This window comes from Salvelinus namaycush, chromosome 2 (assembly GCF_016432855.1).
Source record: "Salvelinus namaycush isolate Seneca chromosome 2, SaNama_1.0, whole genome shotgun sequence".
Lineage (NCBI taxonomy): Eukaryota > Metazoa > Chordata > Actinopteri > Salmoniformes > Salmonidae > Salvelinus > Salvelinus namaycush.
Window position 1 is genome coordinate 54838663 of NC_052308.1, and position 16778 is coordinate 54855440.

General features: G+C 40.8%; 1 long non-coding RNA gene across 4 annotated transcripts; it reads left to right on the top strand.

Moving 5' to 3' along the window:
* Positions 1 to 4354: 4354 nt before the first annotated feature.
* On the top strand, positions 4355 to 16380 carry LOC120026689. 4 transcript variants are annotated; one of them, XR_005473223.1, is made up of 5 exons: positions 4355 to 4632; positions 9925 to 10045; positions 10145 to 10228; positions 10460 to 10540; positions 10644 to 11637. It is a non-coding gene; the product is annotated as an uncharacterized LOC120026689 (long non-coding RNA). The 4 variants fall into 4 exon arrangements; XR_005473220.1 differs by lacking the exons at positions 10460 to 10540; positions 10644 to 11637 and adding an exon at positions 16331 to 16380; XR_005473222.1 differs by having other exon boundaries at positions 10460 to 11638.
* Positions 16381 to 16778: the final 398 nt, after the last annotated feature.

Consider the following 16778-nt stretch of genomic DNA (forward strand, 5'->3'; position numbering starts at 1 on the left):
TGTGTAATGAAGGTGACAGACAGTGACACATTCAATATCACCGTGCACACTCTTGCATGCATCTAGCTAGAAATGTTTTTCAACAGAATCGGCGGAATGAATACACCCATGATCACACTCAAATACAGAACTAGCAGCCACGTATATACCGCATTATCACGTTGCTTGTTGTATATATAATTCCTTCTCGCACCTACTCTCTCTCCTTCTCTCACATTTTCCCCTTGCTTGTGGACTTCAGTGCATAGTACAACAGCTGTCTGTGACTAGGCAAAAAAACATTTCCAAGACAAACTTTCATACCATAGCCGCTAACCACTACACACAGCCTACATCGTTTTCACCATATTAACGTCATAGTCAACATAGCTAACTAGAACTAGCGCGTTATTAAACCTGCTACAATCATGCAGTACAGTGTACAGCAAACAGTTTAGCATTTACACCGGCAGGCACCGGTGGCAATACATTAATAAAAACAAAAGTTTACATTAACTTGGAAGAGTTCCAGTGTTGGATAGCCATAGCGATCTAGCTAACATAGCTTCCCTCTCTGTTTGAACTGGATGTTTGAGTAGCCTAAACTAGCTAGCTGCAATCACAAGCTAAGTAAGTGAAAATGAGATTTAAAAAATATACAGTGTAGAGATATAGCTCTCTCTCGCTTCTCCTTAATTTGTTCAAAACTGTTCAACTAATGTCTTTCTCTCTTTGAGTCAACTACTCACCACATTTTATGCACTGTAGTGCTAGCTAGCTGTATATTATGTTTTAGTACTAGATTCATTTTCTGAATGAGTGCCGATGAGGATTGCTTGTGTTTTATTATTGTAGAGTTGTCGGCGGTTGATTGACATCCAGGCCTTCATATCATCCAGACAGCTGGTGAGGGTGTTAATGGAAGAGAGGGAGTCCGGGGTTGTTTTTATGTAGATCTGCATGGAAGCAGAGCAGTTGAATTGGATGTCGTGTTTCCTGATTAGGAAACCAAGGGGGAGCATGTAGATTATGAATAGGATAGGACCTAAGAGCCTTGAGGGACACCACAGGTGATTGTGGTGGGTTCTGACTTGGTGGGATTCCTAAGGCAACATATTGTGTGCCGTTTGAAAGGTATGAGGTGAACCAGTACTGTCGAGACCTATGTGTTCTTTCAATCGACCCAGGAGGATGCTGTGGTCAACGGTATGGAAGGCGGCACTGAGGTCAAGGAGGACGTGGATGTTCAGGAGTCCACTGTCAGCTGACTTGAGGAGGTTGTTTACCACTGTGGCTAGGCCTGAAACCAGATTGGAAAGTCTTAGAGGCCATTGAAGGTCAAGTGTGACTGTAGTAATTTAGCTACAACTTTTTCCATAACTTTGGACAAGAAGGGGAGGTTGGAGATTGGTTGGTAGTTGGCAGGGTTCTCTTGGTTGAGGTTTTTTCAGATAACTGCTGATTTAAACTGGGAGGGAACAACGCCTGTTTGGAGGGACTTGTTGATCAGTTCCATTATAAAAGGTCTGAGAGTGGAGGAACAAGATTTCAGTAGCGTTGTGGTGATGGGGTCAAGACCACAGCTTGTGGCCTTCATTAGTCAGATAGTGGACAACATCTCAGCAGGTGAGGTCTGAGTGAAGCAGCTCATTGAAGGTCCAGTATAAGTAGATTTGGGGGGTAGGGTGGTGGCTGGGGAGGTGGAGGTGGAGGCGAAGACTAAACTTCTTATGGCGTTAATCTTTATGAAGAAGTAGGTTGAGAATCTTCCGCAGTCATCTGTGGTAACAGCGTAGATGGGTGACTCAGCTGGTATGAGTAGGTAGTTGATGGTGGTAAAGAGGTGGTGCGGGTTTCCTCGGTTGTTGTCTATCAGGTTTGAGTAGTAGGTGGACCTAGTGGATTTGATGGCTGCAACATAGGCAGCCTGGTGTTTTTTTTAAAGAAAGCAGGTGCTATTTTACAATAGTTCTATTTTGTTTGTTTTTACTTCTGAACTTCCGCTACCCTCAACCTCTCCCATCTATTTCTGATGTTCATCCGGTTTGATTTCTATTTGCCATATCTTTCAAACTGTGCTCTTTCAAAAAAGTTCTCAACCTATATTTGTTTTATGGGCACAGTACGTTTTACATATCTTGTTGTTATTAGTCCCAACCTTCAGCTCCATTCAACCCCTCCCATCTATCTCTTCTATTTGCCATATATTTTTTAACTATTCATTTTTTAACTATGAATTATGTTTTTTTTTTTATCAATTAGCATATTTGAGTTTAACCATAATATTTGTTGTATTATTTGTTCTGTATTTTCTGGTGGATTAAATTGAAATTGCAACTAACTTTCAATGGTTGTTTTAAATATAGCGATATTTGGGAGATTATTTCCTTTTCAAATAACTGAAAGTGAGAGGTTGTAATCTGAATAAAGGGAAAAAGGCCTTTCTTGAACATAGGGTGAGACATTCTTACTAATTTGCTAGAGAACCAGTTATGATTTAAGTATAACTTTTGTATGACTGAAGGACTGAAGCCTTTAGTGAGAGGTCCATGCTTTAATATTTAATCATTTCTGCCCTCCGAATTCATATCCATTATATAAATAGGCCCGTTTAATTTTGTCTGGCTTGCCGTTCCAAATAAAATGTAATATTTTTTCCTCAAATAATTTAAAAAACTGTTTGTTAGGTGTAGGCAAGACCATAAGTAAATAGATAAACTGGGCTATGACTGAAGAGTTAATCAGGGTGATTTTTCCACAATAAGAAAGGTATTTGCCTTTCCATGTTAGCACGATCTTATCTATTTTTGCTAACTTTCTATTCAAATTTATTGGAGTGAGATCATTTCGGGATATGTACAGTGGTTACTCCACTAAAAGTTTTGCGATTATGCTACAGCGCTTAGAGGTAATTTGTGGTTTAGTACGGTACCCTGCGTCCCCACTTCATTGCTCCAGACCAGCGCAAGGGGAAGTTAGTACACTGGTTATGCTTTTGGGTCCCGCTGTGTCTCTAACTGACAATGAATGGACGACATAAACCTAAATAGAAACTGATAACTGTGCACGACTTCAGTATTACTTACTAAAACTGTTGTTACACTAAGGTTATTATTTTATTTTGTTAGGATTATTTTGCTCTTACTGTAGATCTGTAGCCCACTCCCGACCTGTCACATTGTACAGTGCTGAGTGGCACAATGGTCTAAGACACTGCATAGTAGTGCAAGCTGTGTTGCTACTAGATCCTGGTTCAATTCTCGTGCTGGCCTTGACTGGGAGACCCATGAGATGACTGTAGGTTTTTGGTTTCTCTCCCTTTAAAAACAGAAATAAATAGTTCTAAATAACAAACTGGCTTTATTTACAAATTAGTAACAATGTCTCACCCCATGTTCAAGAATGATCTTTTTCTCACTCCTTTTATGTTATTTGAAAACGAAATTATCTCCAATTATTATTATCATTAATTTAGAATTATATAAAAGCCCCTTGGATATTCTCACAGATATATTATTAACCCTGTTATTAGCAGGACAATATATATTGGTCATATTGGTCTTGGCTCCCTAGTGGTGCCCAATGGGATTGTCTTGCAGTTCTCCAGTTGTATCTACTGAAAGCGCGCGAGGTTCAAACCCCGAGGGCAGGGGGCACGAGGGCAGGGGGCACAGGAGGGGCCGCAGAGAAGACAGACCTAGCCCATGGGGAAGGGAGGAGGAGTGTGGTGGGTCAAATCAGTCTGATTTGACCCGCCACACTGGGTAGCACAGAGCAACACTTTAAGGGGCATTGCACTAATAATGGCGCTGACTAGGGAAACGTTCCCGCTGTTCTAGCAGGTAGCTGGACAATAGACTTGCCTAGATGGAGGGTAGGGGGAGAATTCTATCGTCAAATGTTTTTCTAAATTAGGTTCTATGTTGAGTATTATTATTATTATGTATCACATCCGACCGTGATTGGGAGTCCCATAGGACGCCGCACAATTGTCCCAGCTTTTCTCTCCCTCTAAAAACAGAAATACATTTTTGGCCTTTACAAAATATTATTTTGGCCTTTATTCAGATTACAATCGCTCACTTTCATTTTTTTTTAAATGAAATAACCTCATATAAAATTATAGTGTAGAAATGTTATGCTCTTTTTGTAACCTTTATGTAACTAGGCAAGTCAGTTAAGAACAAATTCTTATTTACAAGGACAGCCTGCTCCTTCCTCCCCGTGGGGAATTGAACCCCGGTTCTTTTGCTAAACGGCCCTAAACAGTTTCCCATGCATTGTCAATGGGGTTTGTAAACCAACCCAGATGTAATATAATTCTTGCCACGTGTTGACTCAGTGGCGCTTCTCCATGCAGGACATGGGAGGGGGAGGGATTCACCCTGTGTAAACAGGAATAGGTGCATCACCGGTCACTGAGCTGGCAAGCTAAAGTTAGCTAGTTAGTCATAGAAATGTAGTTCAGCCTGTTAATTATTTCAGTCCGATTTGACTTATCTTACGAAGTCCGCATGGCTTAACAGTTTCTTTCGTTTTTGACCTCGACGTTGTTGCTGGATAGATACTTTCATATCTAACATGCTGGCGATGCTAGCCAGCTAACCTCATATCTGGATGCCTCACTCTAGTTCCCGATAGAGCAGCATACTGGTAAGTCAACTTTGCTTTCAAACTTTGTAATCATCTGTAAAGTTGTTTTACATGCAATCATACTAGCTAGATAGATAGATAGATATTTTGTTAAAAAGCCTGTTGTCATTCACTGGTTGTTTCTTTGGAGCTAGCTAAGCTATTACTAGCTAGCTAGGTGGATAATACTGTGATGTACAGTAGGCTACAGCAACGTTACAGTATTACTGAATGACAACAATATAGCCATGTCACTACTAGTTGGCATGTTGGTTGATATGGGGTGCAGTAGGGTAGCGCCGTTGGTATACGTTGGGTCCCTTGACAAAATGTCATTGTTGACTTGGTAAAATAAGCTAATGGTTGTGTGCACTCTCACTAGATATAATTTTTATTTTATTTATTTCACCAGGTAGGCCGGTTGAGAACTAGTTCTCATTTACAACTGCGACCTGGCCAAGATAAAACAAAGCAGTGTGACAAAAAACAACACATAGTTACACATGGGATAAACAAAAGTACAGTCGTGGCCAAAAGTTTTGAGGATGACACAAATATTAATTTTCACAAAGTTTGCTGCTTCAGTGTCTTTAGATATTTTTGTCAGATGTTACTATGGAATACTGAAGTATAATTACAAGCATTTCATAAGTGTCAAAGGCTTTTATTGACAATTACTTGAAGTTGATGCAAAGAGTCAATATTTGCAGTGTTTTTCAAGACCTCTGCAATCCACCCTGGCATGCTGTCAATTAACTTCTGGACCACATCCTGACTGATGGCAGCCCATTCTTGCATAATCAATGCTTGGAGTTTGTCAGAATTTGTGGGTTTTTGTTTGTCCACCCGCCTCTTGAGGATTGATCACAAGTTCTCAATGGGATTAAGGTCTGGGGAGTTTCCTGGCCATGGACCCAAAATATCGATATTTTTCTCCCCGAGCCACTTAGTTATCACTTTTGCCTTATGGCAAGGTGCTCCATCATGCTGGAAAAGGCATTGTTCGTCACCAAACTGTTCCTGGATGGTTGGGAGAAGTTGCTCTCGGAGGATGTGTTGGTACCATTCTTTATTCATGGCTGTGTTCTTAGGCAAAATTGTGAGTGATCCCACTCCCTTGGCTGAGAAGCAACCCCACACATGAATGGTGTCAGGATGCTTTACTGTTGGCATGACACAGGACTGATGGTAGCGCTCACCTTGTCTTCTCCGGACAAGCTTTTTTCCGGATGCCCCAAACAATGAGAAAGGGGATTCATCAGAGAAAATGACTTTACCCCAGTCCTCAGCAGTCCAATCCCTGTACCTTTTGCAGAATATCAGTCTGTCCCTGATGTTTTTCCTGGAGAGACGTGGCTTCTTTGCTGCCCTTCTTGACACCAGGCCATCCTCCAAAAGTCTTCGCCTCACTGTGCGTGCAGATGCACTCACACCTGCCTGCTGCCATTCCTGAGCAAGCTCTGTACTGGTGGTGCCACGATCCCGCAGCTGAATCAACTTTAGGAGACGGTCCTGGCACTTGCTGGACTTTATTGGGCACCCTGAAGCCTTCTTCACAACAATTGAACCGTTCTCCTTGAAGTTCTTGATGATCCGATAAATGGTTGATTTAAGTGCAATCTTACTGGCAGCAATATCCTTGCCTGTGAAGCCCTTTTTGTGCAAAGCAATGATGACGGCACGTGTTTCCTTGCAGGTAACCATGATTGACAGAGGAAGAACAATGATTCCAAGCACCACCCTCCTTTTGAAGCTTCCAGTCTGTCATGCTGATTGAGTTCGAATAACAGAGTGATCTCCAACTTTGTCCTCGTCAATACTCACACCTGTGTTTACGAGAGAATCGCTGACATAATGTCAGCTGGTCCTTTTGTGGCAGGGCTGAAATGCAGTGGAAATGTTTTTGGGCGATTCAGTTCATTTGCATGGCAAAAAGGGACTTTGCAATTAATTGGAATTCATCTGATCACTCTTCATAACATTCTGGAGTATATGCAAATTGCCATCATACAAACTGAGGCAGCAGACTTTGAAAATTAATATTTGTGTCATTCTCTGAACTTTTGGCCACGACTGTACAGTCAATAATAATAGAAAGATCTATATACAGTGTGTGCAAATGGAGTAAGTAGGTAAGGCAATAAATAGGCCATAGTAGCGAGTAATTACAAATTAGCAAATTGTGTGGTTTAGTGGCAGATTTTCAAAAGAAATAGACATACGGCATATCATCAGTAATTCTCAATCAGATGAGATACACAGCTAACCCATATTGAATTTCATTCATAAAAGTGGATACTAATTATTGTTAATATTCCAATTCTCTAGGACCTCCATTCCCAAACTTGAAACAGATCAGGGTGTGACAAGAAAGGCAGGAACCTAGGAAGAAACCTAGAGGAACCAGGCTCTGATGGGTGGCCAGTCCTATTCTGGCTGTGCTGGTGGAGATTATATAAGAGTACAGCCATTTAGCCAGATTATTCTTCAAGACGTTTAAACGTTCATAGATGACCAGCAGGGTCAAATAATAGAGGGTTATAGTTCAGCACAGTTCAGCACCTCAGGAGTAAATGCCAGTTGGCTCTTCATAGCTGAGCATTTAGAGGTTGAGACTAGAGGTCGACCGATTATGATTTTTCAACGCCGATACCGGTTATTGGAGGACCCAAAAAAGCCGATACCGATTAATCGGCCGATTTATTTAAAATATTTGTTTAATATATTTTTTTGTAATAATGACAATTACAACAATACTGAATGAACACTTATTTTAACTTAATATAATACATCAATTAAATCAATTTAGCCTCAAATAAATAATGAAACATGTTCAATTTCGTTTAAATAATGCAAAAACAAAGTGTTGGAGAAGAAAGTAAAAGTGCAATATATGCCATGTAAGAAAGCTAACGTTTAAGTTCCTTGCTCAGAACATGAGAACATATGAAAGCTGGTGGTTCCTTTTAACATGAGTCTTCAATATTCCCAGTTAAGAAGTTTTAGGTTGTAGTTATTATAGGACTATTTCTCTCTATACGATTTGTATTTCATATACCTTTGACTATTGGATGTTCTTATAGGCACTTTAGTATTGCCAGTGTAACAGTATAGCTTCCATCCCTCTCCTCGCTGCTGCCTGGGCTCGAACCAGGAACACATCGACAACAACCACCCTCGAAGCAGCGTTACCCATGCAGAGCAAGGGGAACAACTACTCCAAGTCTCAGAGCGAGTGACATTTGAAACGCTATTAGCGCGCACCCCGCTAACTAGCTAGCCATTTCACATCGGTTACACCAGCCTAATCTCGGGAGTTGATAGGCTTGAAGTCATAAACAGCGCAATGCTTGAAGCATTGCGAAGAGCTGCTGGCAAAACGCAGGAAAGTGCTGTTTGAATGAATGCTTACGAGCCTGCTGGTGCCTACCATCGCTCAATCAGACTGCTCTATCAAATCATAGACTTAATTATAACATAATAACACACAGAAATACGAGCCTTAGGTCATTAATATGGTCGAATCCGGAAACTATCATCTCGAAAACAAAACGTTTATTCTTTCAGTGAAATACGGAACCGTTCCGTATTTTATCTAACGGGCGGCATCCATAAGTCTAAATATTCCTGTTACATTGCACAACCTTCAATGTTATGTCATAATTACGTAAAATTCTGGCAAATTAGTTCGCAATGAGCCAGGCGGCCCAAACTGTTGCATATACCCTGAAGTGACACAATTTCACCTGGTTAATATTGCCTGCTAACCTGGATTTCTTTTAGCTAAATATGCAGGTTTAAAAATATATACTTCTGTGTATTGATTTTAAGAAAGGCATTGATGTTTATGGTTAAGTACACGTTGGAGCAACGACAGTCCTTTTTCGCGAATGCGCACTGCATCGATTATATGCAACACAGGACACGCTAGATGAACTAGTAATATCATCAACCATGTGTAGTTATAACTAGTGACTTATAACTTATTTTTTATAAGATAAGTTTAATGCTAGCTAGCAACTTACCTTGGCTTCTTACTGCATTCGCGTAACAGGCGGGCTCCTCGTGAGGCAGGTGGTTAGAACGTTGGACTAGTTAACCGTAAGGTTGCAAGATTGAATCCCTGAGCTGACAAGGTAAAAATCTGTCATTCTGCCCCTGAACAAGGCAGTTAACCCACCGTTCCTAGGCCGTCATTGAAAATAAGAATGTGTTCTTAACTGACTTGCCTAGTTAAATAAAGGTGTAAAAATATTTTAAAATATCGGCGTCCAAAATTACCGATTTCCAATTGTTATGAAAACTTGAAATCGGCCCTAATTAATCGGCCATTCCGATTAATCGGTCGACCTCTAGTTGAGACAGTAGGTCCGGTAGAGAAAGACAGGATCAAACAGCGGGTCTGGGACAAGTTAGTACCTCCGGTGAGCCTTGAGCAGGTCAGGGTTCCATAGCTGCAGACAGAAACAGCAGAGACAGCAGCACAACTAGGTGGACTGGAGACAGGGACAGCCAGGAGTTGTCAGGCCAGGTAGTCCTGAGGCATGGTCCTAGAGCTCATGTCCTGCATCCTTTATTTAACTTGAGTGTAGATTAAGCCCTAGAGGTTTGTAACTTCACATGATTTAGCCTAGTTGTCAATCCAGATCTGAATATTTGATATCCTTTTTACTGTACACTGTTGGTAGTAATTTTTCCCAAGCTAATCACTGAATGGCCTACTACAAGGATGTGGTCAGCTTGACACTTCTAAGTCATAACACAGAACACACACACACATCAGATTGCAAGGGCAAGTACAATGAGCAGTTGGGAAAATGAAGTCTGCTGCGTGGGTTGCCAGATACACACACACAAACTTAATTCATTTGTTGTATTGTATTTATTATGGATCCCCATTAGCTGCTGCCAAGACAGCAGTTACTCTTCTTCGGGTCCAGCCAAATTAAGGCAGTTATACAATTTTAAAAACATTACAATACATTCACAACACATTAAGTGTGTGCCCTCAGGCCACTACTCTACTACCACATATCTACAGCACAAAATCCTTGTGTACGTGTGTGTACAGTGCATATATTATCGTTTGTATGCATGTGTCTCTTCACAGTCCCCGCTGTTCCATAAGGTGTATTTTTATATATTTTTTAAATTTAATTTTAATGCTTGCATGAGTTACTTGGTGTGGAATAGAGTTCCATGTAGTCATGGCTCTATGTACTACTGTGGCGCCTCCCATAGTTTGTTCTGTTTAGGTTATTGTGTAGTCAATCAAGGCTTTGTCATTAAAATTATATTGTGCCTATTTTTCAGATCTGCCAACCTGCTCGGTGGGTGACAGGTAACCGTCTTTCCACCAAGCTGTTCCAGGCCTGGAGTGGCACGTTGGTACTTCCAGAGGCTTGTAGACCTGAAGCGGTGTGATGTGGTCCAGGTATTTATCAAACACACGTATACACACTCACTCACTCATTCACTCTGTTTTTGTTGTATAATTATTTTAACTTAAGAATATTGTTCCTCTCTCTTTTAGATCTGACACCCCTATTAGCTCAACCACAGTCTTCACAGCTGCAGTCGTCTGCATCTGATACACCGGCCACGACAGGTGATACAGGTAATTATCACATGCATGTATACACACATGCACACTCTCCCTCACTTGGGGCTCTATTCAATCACATCTGCTTTAGCCAACATCCACATAGCGGTTGTTTTGGCGGTGTCTGAGGTGGAACTGTGTTAGAGCCGTCAAATTCACAAGTGGCTCCTGGCATTATACCTAAAGCGGACATTGCCATTGGAAGAAACTGAGTCGTTTTAACAGAAATCTCATGCACTGCTGTAGTATTTAATTTACCGGCTGCACCAGTTCCTACTACACTGGCCGTGAGGGGAGACATTTTTGAGAATTCCCAGATGGATCCAGGTAATTCAGAAATATATTGCATATGCTCACCCACACCAACAGATGTACACACAGACATGTTGTTGAGCTGTATACTTACTGTCACTTTGTGCATCTCTTTCAGATCTGCCATGCACTCCACCACTGCCTGACAACCTCACCCAGAAGTGCATACACTGGGCCTTTCAAGACTGACAAAGCAGAGATGGGTGGCTGACAAGGAAAAATAAAACAACATACACACACACACACTCACATACTTTATCCACAAAGTAAATAAGTTGTAATTGCTTGTAAATGTAATGTTTGCTCCATTTTATTTTAGGATTGGAGATATCTACTCCTATATATCCATTATCAATGTCTGCATATTTACTCTAAATATCTATCAAATCAAAGTGTGATTGATAATATTATAAAAGACTGTGTACAGTTTTAGGAAATTCTGTGTACTTTTTTCTGAGCTGAAAAACATGCCTCCCTCTCACACAGACACACACTACACCCAATGTAAATAAATTGTAATAACTTGTTTATTTTATGTATGCTCCATTTTATTTGAGGAAAATATCTGTAATAAAGTACATTCACAGTTAAAGTAATGTTTTTGGTTTATTGGATATTTCTCCTAATACAATGTGTGACCAGAAGGAAGTCGGCAGACCTACAACCCTTGGACTGCAGGTTTTGTCACATGAAGCTGAAAAATGGAGAGATGGGGAGTTGAAAGGTTCATCATTAATAACTGACACAATTCTATAATGAATACATATTATAATAATAATAGAGTGACCAACTATTGTGATTGTTTTATTTACTCAATCAAGTCGTGCCCCAAGGAGGGATTGCCTGTGTCTCAAAAACAGCAGAAAAGGTCAAATAAGGTCACCAAAATTTATGTTACGGCTATACACGACTGGCCGCAGCGCATGAAACTGGCATTATTTAGCTAAATAGCCCAGCACTGTAGCCTACCCCCGACCGTCACGTTGTACAGCGCCATATTTTCCGTTCCATCCTAACAGAGACACAGAGGGTTTTTCATTTTTATTGGAGTAGAAACACCATTATATTAATCAAATTAATTAAGCAAGTACCAGTCAAAAGTTTGGACACGCCTACTCATTCCAGGGTTTTTAAAAATGTTTACTATTTTCTACATTGCAGAATAGTGAATACATCACAACTATGAAATAACACATATGGAATCAGTTAAGAACAAATTCTTATTTACAAGGACAGCCTACTCCTTCCTCCCCATTGGCGAATTCAACCCCGGTCTCCCGTGTGCCCGCAGGACACAGGAATTCTTTAGCTAAATTGCCCAGCACTGTAGCCTACTCCCAACTGCCATGTTGTACAGCACCATGTTTTTCTTGAAATAGAAACACCATAATATTAATCAAATTAATTAAGCAACATTTCTTAAAATCAGTCCCATATTCTATGTTCTTGCAAAAAAATGTTTTAAATTCTCTAGTACAGCCACTATTGAAGGCTATCAAATGCTTCTCAAAGATGCCCTCTGGTGGTCAAACTAGCACTAACTAGCATTAGTGGTACCAGTGGTTGGCACTTAAATAACGTGCCATAGAATTCTGCGGCACCACACAAGCTGTCCTGCAGTACGCTGCAACTTTTAAAGGACAAACCACTGTATACCGAGTCTATAAACATCCCCATCAGACAATTTTTTTGTGATCCAATATGTAATGTAGTACACTTGTAATAATTTGGTTGTAATCCAGAGAGGTTACAAAAATTTGCTAGATCCTCTATGAGGCTGTGAAGGGACCCAAGTTGTGGATTTAAAAGAAAACATGAATCATCAGCATACAATGTCACCTTTGTTTTTAAACCCTGTATTTCTAATCCCTTGACATTATTGTTGGATCTGATTTTAATAGTTAACATTTCGATGGCCATAATAAATAGATATGCCGATTTTGGACAACCTTGTTTTACTCCTCTTGACAGTTTAAAACTTTCTGAGAAGTAGCCATTATTTACTATTTTACCCCTAGGGTTTCTATACATTATTTTAACCCATTTTATAAGAGATTCTCCAAAATATATAAACTCCAGTCGTACTTCTGTCATGGATATTCTTGTGCAGGGACACAAGTCAATCTTAAAGGAATCATTGTTTATTTGTCAGTACTCTGGAGAGGTCCCAACCTATTCAAAGCACCATAGTACACATGTCAATCAGGACCTCCCCCTGGGCAGTCCCAGCAGTTGTCTTATATACGGCAATACACAGACAATTTATATTTGCATGATTTAGCATAATTAATCAATACCATCTTGTTTCATTGATGTGACCGACCAATACTGGTTCATAACATGTGACAGACCAATACATCACGAGGCTTCTTCTCTAAGCTGAGACCTTGAAACTGATATCTTTCGTTCGTTCTCAAAACAAGGTCTGGGCGTACTGCCAAATTGCAGCTACTGATAAGTAAGGATTCATTAAATCAGTCACTTGTATGAACACAGAAATGGGTTATTAGAACAGCACATAAACAGAACACAGACATTAGTTATAAGAAAAGCACAAACATTAAAATTCCCTTTACACTTTATCAAAAGCCTTTTCAAAGTCAGCTATGAATAGCAATAATTTTTATACTGTTCCATTGTTTCCAGTACTTGCCTTATATTATCTCCATGTAAAACCCTGTCTGATTAGAATGAATAATGCCCGACAATACCTTTTTAATTCTATGCGCTATTAGTTTTTCTATAATTTTTTCATCGCAACACTGTGTAAGGCGCCTCCAATTTATTAAATGGACTGAATCTTTATATTTCTCACTTGTATCCTGTTTCAGTAATAATGAAATCAGACCTTCTTGTTGAGTATCTGATAATCTACCATTTACATAGGAGTGGTTAAAACATGCTAATAACGGTCCTCTGAGTATATCAAAAAAGGTTTGGTATACCTCAACTGGTATGCCATCCAGCCCTGGGGTTTCCCTGGACTTAAAGGCTTTAATTGCATCAAGAAGTTCCTCCTTTATAATTGCACCTTCACATGAGTCTTTCTGTACAGCTGTTAATTTTACATTATTAACAGAAAAAAATTCCAATCAATTAGCTTCGGTTAGAGGAGATGTAGGAGACTGAAACGAAAACATATAATTGGATGAATTATGGGTGACTATTTTTGGTTGCATTTCTATGTTCTCATCGAGTTTGCTTTATTTGTATAACTGTCACGCTCGTCGAAATGAATGGACCAAGGCGCAGCGTGCGTAGAGTTCCACATCTTTTAATTAATCGAAACTCACCAAACAAAACTATCAAGCACAAACGAAACGTGAAACTAATGACGTGCACACAGGCAACTAACCAAAAAACAAGATCCCACAAACTAAAGGTGGAAAAAGGCTGCCTAAGTATGATCCCCAATCAGAGACAACGATAGACAGCTGCCTCTGATTGGGAACCATACCCGGCCAACAAAGAAATAGAAAAACTAGAATGCCCAGCCAAATCACACCCTGACCTAACCAAATAGAGAAATAAAAAGGCTCTCTAAAGTCAGGGCGTGACAATAACTTGAATAAGTTCCTTCATTTCTTTTTGTTTTTCCTCTAACTTATTCTGAGCCTCTATGGTACAGTTTTTATTGCTATCTATCTGTTCTGTTAGACCTTTTTTGTCCTTTGTTAATTTGGACTATTTTGACCCAATTATTTTTAGAGCTGACTTGCATGGCCTCTAAAGGCACATTTAAAAGTGTCCCATACAATAAGGGGATCTGCTGTACCTATGTTATGTCGGAAAAATTCAGATATAAATTCCTCTGTACTTGTTAAAAACAAGTTATCACCCAATAGAGATTGATTATATTTCCAATATCCTCACCTATGTAGAAACTGCCAATTATCTGATGGTCTGACCGCATTCTGTCACCAATCAACACTATGTTTGTATTCTAATCTTTTACCATTTCGGTAACACTTTACTTGACACTCAGTGTCATATGACACGGTCATATCCCATCATAGCACTGAGACTGCACTTGTGAAGGTGGTAAATGACCTTTTAATGGCGTCAGACCGAGGCTCTGCATCTGTCCTCGTGCTACTAGACCTTAGTGCTGCCTTTGACACCATCGATCACCACATTCTTTTGGAGAGACTGGAAACCCAAATTGGTCTACACGGACAAGTTCTGGCCTGGTTTAGATCTTACCTGTCGGAAAGATATCAGTTTGTCTCTGTGAATGGTTTGTCCTCTGACAAATCAACTGTACATTTCGGTGTTCCTCAAGGTTCCGTTTTAGGACCACTATTGTTTTCACTATATATTTTACCTCTTGGGGATGTTATTCGAAAACATAATGTTAACTTTCACTGCTATGCAGATGACACACAGCTGTACATTTCAATGAAACATGGTGAAGCCCCAAAATTGCCCTCGCTAGAAGCCTGTGTTTCAGACATAAGGAAGTGGATGGCTGAAAACTTTCTACTTTTAAACTCGGACAAAACAGAGATGCTTGTTCTAGGTCCCAAGAAACAAAGAGATCTTCTGTTAAATCTGACAATTAATCTTGATGGTTGTAAAGTCGTCTCAAATAAAACTGTGAAGGACCTCGGCGTTACTCTTGACCCTGATCTCTCTTTTGACGAACATATCAAGACTGTTTCAAGGACAGCTTTTTTCCATCTACGTAACATTGCAAAAATCAGAAATTTTCTGTCCAAAAATGATGCAGAAAAATTAATCCATGCATTTGTTACTTCTAGGTTAGACTACTGCAATGCTCTACTTTCCGGCTACCCGGATAAAGCACTAAATAAACTTCAGTTAGTGCTAAATACGGCTGCTAGAATCCTGACTAGAACCAAGAAATTTGATCATATTACTCCAGTGCTAGCTTCCCTACACTGGCTTCCTGTTAAGGCAAGGGCTGATTTCAAGGTTTTACTGTTAACCTATAAAGCGTTACATGGGCTTGCTCCTACCTATCTTTCCGAGTTGGTCCTGCCGTACATACCTATACGTACGCTACGGTCACAAGACGCAGGCCTCCTAATTGTCCCTAGAATTTCTAAGCAAACAGCGGGAGGCAGGGCTTTCTCCTATAGATCTCCATTTTTATGGAACGGTCTGCCTACCCATGTGAGAGACGCAGACTCGGTCTCAACCTTTAAGTCTTTACTGAAGACTTATCTCTTCAGTAGGTCATATGATTGAGTGTAGTCTGGCCCAGGAGTGTGAAGGTGAACGGAAAGGCTCTGGAGCAACGAACCGCCCTTGCTGTCTCTGCCTGGCCGGTTCCCCTCTCTCCACTGGGATTCTCTGCCTCTAACCCTATTACAGGGGCTGAGTCACTGGCTTACTGGTGCTCTTTCATGCCGTCCCTAGGAGGGGTGCGTCACTTGAGTGGGTTGAGTTACTGACGTGATCTTCCTGTCTGGGTTGGCGCCCCCCCTTGGTTTGTGCTGTGGTGGAGATCTTTGTGGGCTATACTCGGCCTTGTCTCAGGATTGTAAGTTGGTGGTTGAAGATATCCCTCTAGTGGTGTGGCGGCTGTGCTTTGGCAAAGTGGGTGGGGTTATATCCTTCCTGTTTGGCCCTGTCCGGGGGTATCTTCGGATGGGGCCACAGTGTCTCCTGACCGCTCCTGTCTCAGCCTCCAGTATTTATGCTGCAGTAGTTTATGTGTCGGGGGGCTAGGGTCAGTTGGTTATACCTGGAGTACTTCTCCTGTCTTATCCAGTGTCCTGTGTGAATTTAAGTATGCTCTCTCTAATTCTCTCGTTCTCTCTTTCTTTCTCTCTCTCTGAGAACCTGAGCCCTAGGACCATACGTCACGGCAAACCGGGCATGATGACTCCTTGCTGTCCCCAGTCCACCTGGCCTTGCTGCTGTTCCAGTTTCAACTGCTCTGCCTGCAGTTATGGAACCCCTACCTGTCCCAGACCTGCTGCTTTCAACTCTTAATGATCGGCTATGAAAAGCCAACTGACTTTTATTCCTGATTATTATTTGACCATGCTTGTCATTTATGAACATTTTGAAAATCTTGGCTCTCTCTAATTCTCTCCTTCTCTCTTTCTTTCTCTCTCTCGGAGGACCTGAGTCCTAGGACCATACGTCAGGACTACCGGGCATGATGACTCCTTGCTGTCCCCAGTCCGCCTGGCCTTGCTGCTATTCCAGTTTCAACTGTTCTGCCTGCGGTTACGGAACCCCTACCTGTCCCAGACCTGCTGCTTTCAACTCTTAATGATCG